This window comes from Salvelinus sp. IW2-2015, unplaced genomic scaffold (assembly GCF_002910315.2).
Source record: "Salvelinus sp. IW2-2015 unplaced genomic scaffold, ASM291031v2 Un_scaffold1587, whole genome shotgun sequence".
Classification (NCBI taxonomy): domain Eukaryota; kingdom Metazoa; phylum Chordata; class Actinopteri; order Salmoniformes; family Salmonidae; genus Salvelinus; species Salvelinus sp. IW2-2015.
The window spans coordinates 133682-139382 of record NW_019943011.1 but is presented as its reverse complement, the minus strand read 5'-3'; positions in this window follow the sequence as shown (position 1 = coordinate 139382).

The window sequence follows — 5701 nt, the reverse complement described above, 5'->3', positions numbered from 1 at the left end:
AGACCAGTACTAATACACACCTGACCTGAGACCAGCACTAATACACACCTGACCTGAGACCAGTACTAATACACACCTGACCTGAGATCAGTACTAATACACACCTGACCTGAGATCAGTACTAATACACACCTGACCTGAGATCAGTACTAATTGCGAGAATCCTACAGGATCCATTAGGATTACTTTCCAATAGGAAAAAAAGCAGTCCAATAGGATTTTAATAGGATTCTATTGGATTCTAATAGGAGTCCAATAGGATTCTAATGGATTCTAATAGGAGTCCAATAGGAGTCCAATAGGATTCTATTATGTTTATCTTGTATACTGTATGACTGTGGTGTTTACTGTATTGTACGCTATTTTGTTTTTGTAGAACTGAAAGACGAAGACCAACGAAGACCACATGGTGGTAGAACGCGTCTGTTTACAGACAAACAGGAAGCTGCCATTGTGCCAACGGTAGTTGAAAATAATGCCCTAAGACTGCAGGGAAATCCAACAACAGATGATTGGAAACCCTGCAAACTTACCATAACATCAGAGTGAGCTTATCAACCACAGCCCGTATCCTTAGGAAACACCATCTCAGGATGAAGCAAATCGACAGAGTCCCATTTGAAAGGAATTCCCAAAGAGTGAAGGATAAATGGTACGAATATGTGCAAGTAGGTAATGTATTAGTTTTACTCTCTTAAAACATTAGAGACTCATTGATGTTGACAGTGAACTTTACTATACAGCAATTACAATATTTACTGTCATTTCAGAGAATCATGGAGTTGGATGCAAGTCCCATTCCCCAGGAGAACACATATTCATAGATGAGGCTGAATTCAATGTAGCAAAGACGAGGAAGAGAGGAAGGAACATCATTGGTCAACGCGCCATCATTGAGGTACCGGGCCAGCGCAGGGGGGGGGGGAAATGTCACCATAGGTGCAGCTGTGTGGTTCTTCACCGTCATGCTACTGTTGGACCATACAACACTGCCCATGTCCTTAATGTCCTGAATACCTACATGACAATCGTTTTCAGCCAGAGCAGAGAGGGCCGGGTGATCCTGAGCAGAGANATTGGATTCTAATAGGAGTCTAATGGGAGTCCAATAAGAGTCCAATAGGATTCCAATAGGATTCTGATAGGATTCTGATAGGATTCGAATTGGAGTTCAATAGGATTCTAATAGAGGTGACACAAAAAACTGTAGGATTGTATAAAAAAAAAAATTTGGACTAAGGTACGCTAGATATCAATAATAAGTGCTATCCGTATCACCCGTAGGCTACACCGCTGCTGTCGTCCTTACCGCTAAGCGTTTATTGAAATTGGATGATGTTTGGATGCCGACAGCAGTCACACCATTGAAAGACATAGCTTGGACTGTAGCCTACAAAAGCCTATTCCTGCTCTTTTCCTGCGATCCATCAAACACATCTGGTGTGTCATCATAGTGGTCTCTGATTAGTGGTCAGACTCGTTTAGGCGGGAACAAACTTAAACTACGATGGCTCACTGTTCATTGTTGGCACTTCCTGCCTAAGTTTGTCCACTTTGCCAATGAAGTAATCATTAAAATAATTGGCAACATCAAATGGTTTTGTGATGAATAAGCCATCTGATTCGATGAAAGATGGAGTTGAATTTGTCTTTCTGCCCATAATTTCAGTTAAAGTACTTTATATCGTTGATCTTGGCTTCATAATAAAGTTTCTTCTTCTCTTTGTTGAGTTTAGTCACATCATTTCTCAATTTGCAGTAAGTCAGCCAGTCAGATGTACAGCCAGACTTATTAGGCACTCCTTTTGCTCCATCTCTTTCAACTATACATGTTCTTCAATTCCTCATCGATCCATGGAGCCTTAAAACAGTTCTAACAGTCAGTTTCTTAACAGGTGCATGTTTAGCAATAATTGGAAGAAGCAATTTCGTAAATTCATCAAGTGCAGCGTCTGGATGCTCCTCATTAATCACAACAGACCAACAAATATTTTTAACATCGTCCACATAAGAGTCACAGCAAAAATACACTATATTAGGCCTGTTGGAAGCTTTCCTGGATATAGCCACTATATTGTGATCACTGCATCCAATGGGCACGGAAACAGCTTCAGAACAAAGTTCTACAGATTTAGTACAAATGTGATGGATACATGTGGATGATCTTGTTCCTGTAGTGTTTGTTAAACACCCTGGTAGGTTGATTAATAACCTGAACCAGATGACACTTTGCAATCAGATCTTTGGTATGGATTAAAAGGTTGCAGGTGAGTACTCATGTGTATGGAGAACAATGGAAGCAAACTTGGCAGAGAGGTAGAGGTAGGGTGGAGGGTGGAACAAGGAGAGGCCGGGCAGACCATGTGGTCAACCACGGTTTGACCTTGAGAGAGGCCGGGCAGACCATGTGGTCGATCCACGGTTGTGACCTTGAGAGAGGCTGGGCAGACCAATGTGGTCGACCATGGTTTGACCTTGAGAGAGGCTGGGCAGACATGTGGTCGACCAGTTTTGACCTTGAGAGAGGCTGGGCAGACCATGTGGTCGACCACGGTTTGACTTGAGAGAGGCCGGGCAGACCATGTGGTCGACCACGGTTTGACCTTGAGAGAGGCCGGGCAGACCATGTGGTCGACCACGTTTTTGACCTTGAGAGAGGCTGGGCAGACCATGTGGTCGACCACGGTTGACCTTGAGGAGAGGCCTGGGCAGACCATGTGGTCGACCACGGTTTGACCTTGAGAGAGGCCGGGCAGACCATGTGGTCAACCACGGTTTGACCTTGAGAGAGGCCGGGCAGAGAGTGCAGCCCAATCTGAGCTGCTTCACCGTAGCATCCGGATTCCAAACGAGAAACAGGTTTGTACTGCAGGCATCGGACCTCTCTTGTACTTTTTGCTAACTTGACAGTAGAACAACGTAGAGCACAGTAAAAGACTGTCGATTCCAATACGTACTGTAAGGGGAAACCAAGTCAATGTTTCATGTATTACTGTATGTATGAAATTGGGAGCTATGCTACTTTGTAAATGTTATCCTGTATACGTATGACTGTAGTGTTCACTGTACTGTACGCTATTTTGTTTTTGATAGAACTGAAAAAGACGAAGACCAACGAAGACCACATGGTGGTAGAACGCGTCTGTTTACAGACAAACCAGGAAGCTGCCATTGTGCCAAACGGTAGTTGGAACATAATGCCCTAAGCCTGCAGGGAAATCCAACAACAGATGATTGAAAACCCTGCAAACTTACCATAACATCAGAGTGAGCTTATCAACCACAGCCCGTATCCTTAGGAAACACCATCTCAGGATGAAGCAAATCGACAGAGTCCCATTTGAAAGGAATTCCCAAAGAGTGAAGGATAAATGGTACGAAATGTGACAGTGGTAATGTATTAGTTTTATCTCTCTTAAACCATTAGAGACTCATTGATGTTGACAGTGAACTTTACTATACAGCAATTACAATATTTACTGTCATTTCAGAGAATCGAGTTGGATGCAAGTCCCATTCCCCAGGAGAACACATATTCATAGATGAGGCTGAATTCAATGTAGCAAAGACGAGGAAGAGAGGAAGGAACATCATTGGTCAACGCGCCCATCATTGAGGTACCGGGCCAGCGCAGGGGGGGGGGGGAAATGTCACCATAGGTGCAGCTGTGTGGTTCTTCACCGTCATGCTACTGTTGGACACATACAACACTGCCCATGTCCTTAATGTCCTGAATACCTACATGACAATCGTTTTTCAGCCAGAGCAGAGAGGGCCGGGTGATCCTGAGCAGAGAGGGCCGGGTGATCCTGAGCAGAGAGGGCCGGGTGATCCTGAGTAGAAGGGCCGGGTGATCCTGAGTAGAGAGGGCCGGGTGATTCCCTGAGCAGAGAGGCCGGGTGATCCTGAGCAAGAGAGGGCCGGGTGATCCTGAGCAGAGAGGGCCGGGTGATCCTGAGCAGAGAGGGCCCGGGTGATCCTGAGCAGAGAGGGCCGGGTGATCCTGAGTAGAGAGGGCCGGGTGATCCTGAGCAGAGAGGGCCGGGTGATCCTGAGTAGGAAGAGGGCCGGGTGGATCCTGAGTAGAGAGGGCCGGTGATCGACCTGACGGCAGAGAGGGCCGGGTGATCCTGAGCTAGCGGGAGGTGCAGAGTGATCCTAGTAGAGAGGGCGGGGTGATTCCTGAGTAGAGAGAGGGCCGGGTGATCCTGAGCAGAGAGGGCCGGGTGATCCTGAAGTAGAGAGAGGGCCGGAGTGGACGTGCTGAGCAGAGAGGGCGCGGGTGATCCTGAGTAGAGAGGGCCGGGTGATCCTCCTAGGACAGAGAGGGCGGGTGATCCTCGAGAGCAGGAGCGTGATCCTGAGCAGAAGAGGGTCGCGGGAGTGATTCTGAAGATGCCGGGTGAGCGAGCAGTAAGAGGCCGGGTGATCGCTGAGGCATACAACGTATGTTTAAATCAGCCCTCAGGTCCACATCTGGTTCCATGACCATCCCAGGTTTAACAATTCTCTATCTCCCATCCAATTCCCATTTCTCAACCTCCCATTGAGAAGTTGTTTTCAGTTTTGGGGCGGTGGAAGGTGTATGATCGAAACACCCACATGAACGTACGGTCGTTCTCCAGCCACGGAGGAGGCCTGTGGGCGACGTTCCAGCAGAGTTCTGTCGGGGAGGATGAGTCATGACAGAAGATATTTTCCCCCCGCTGTCTGGCAAGGAGGATATCAGCCTGTGATGTTGATGAAAGCATCTCGTGGCTGATCAAAAACAACAGATATGACTGAGCCTTTGTTTTCGCAATGGAGTATTTTGTTTCTTGACTTACAGTTCGATTTTGATTGTATTGATTTTGTTGACAGTTTCTCATCATATTCCGTACAATTGATCTAACATACAGAACGTAGTACAAATAGGAATATTTTTCTTCCTTTGCATATGCAACATATATTTACTTTATTTTTGCTTTTTTACTATATACTGTATGTGCTTTACGGTATGCTGTTTGACGTGTATTGAGTCAGTTAAAATTTAAAACTAACATTTTTTGGGCATTTAGTGTTCCTTTCTGTTTGCGTAAACACAAAACAATATACAGTATAACACCAACATGTAAGTCTTTAACCAGAAATAGGTTCTGATAGTAGTGTTTTGAATATGTCACATTAGTTTTCGCTCTTGTTGTCAAACAATTAGATTAATTTGATGTTTAATGTTTGTTTTTGGTGTGTGTGTGTGTGTGTGTGTGTTGTGTGTGTGTGTGTGTTGTGGTGTGTGTGTGTGTGTTTGTGTGTGTGTTGTGTGTGTGTGTGTGTTGTGTGTTTGCGTGTTTGCGTGCGTGCGTGCGTGCGGCTGGCTGCGTGCGTGCGTGCTGCGTGGCGTCTCTCATTAGTAGGCAAGAGATTCATTTTGACCAGGGTCTGACATGATTTTGATCCCAAATGATTGTGTTTCATTGTGCAAAGATGTCTGTGGGGGTTTTGGGGAGAAATTGTCTGTTTTTGTGTTTTGAATACCTGCGATGTGGCTTCAACAAATGTGTTTTAACAATTTTGGGGAAAAACTGTCAAATACGTGAAAACAACATTGATTCAAAACTCTAGTGTGTGCCCAGTGGGATGTCATCCGTTACTCCACACAAGGTGGGTGTGGGTGGGGTTATTGTGTCCAGCGGCAGCTACATTTACGTCTGGCTCAACACGT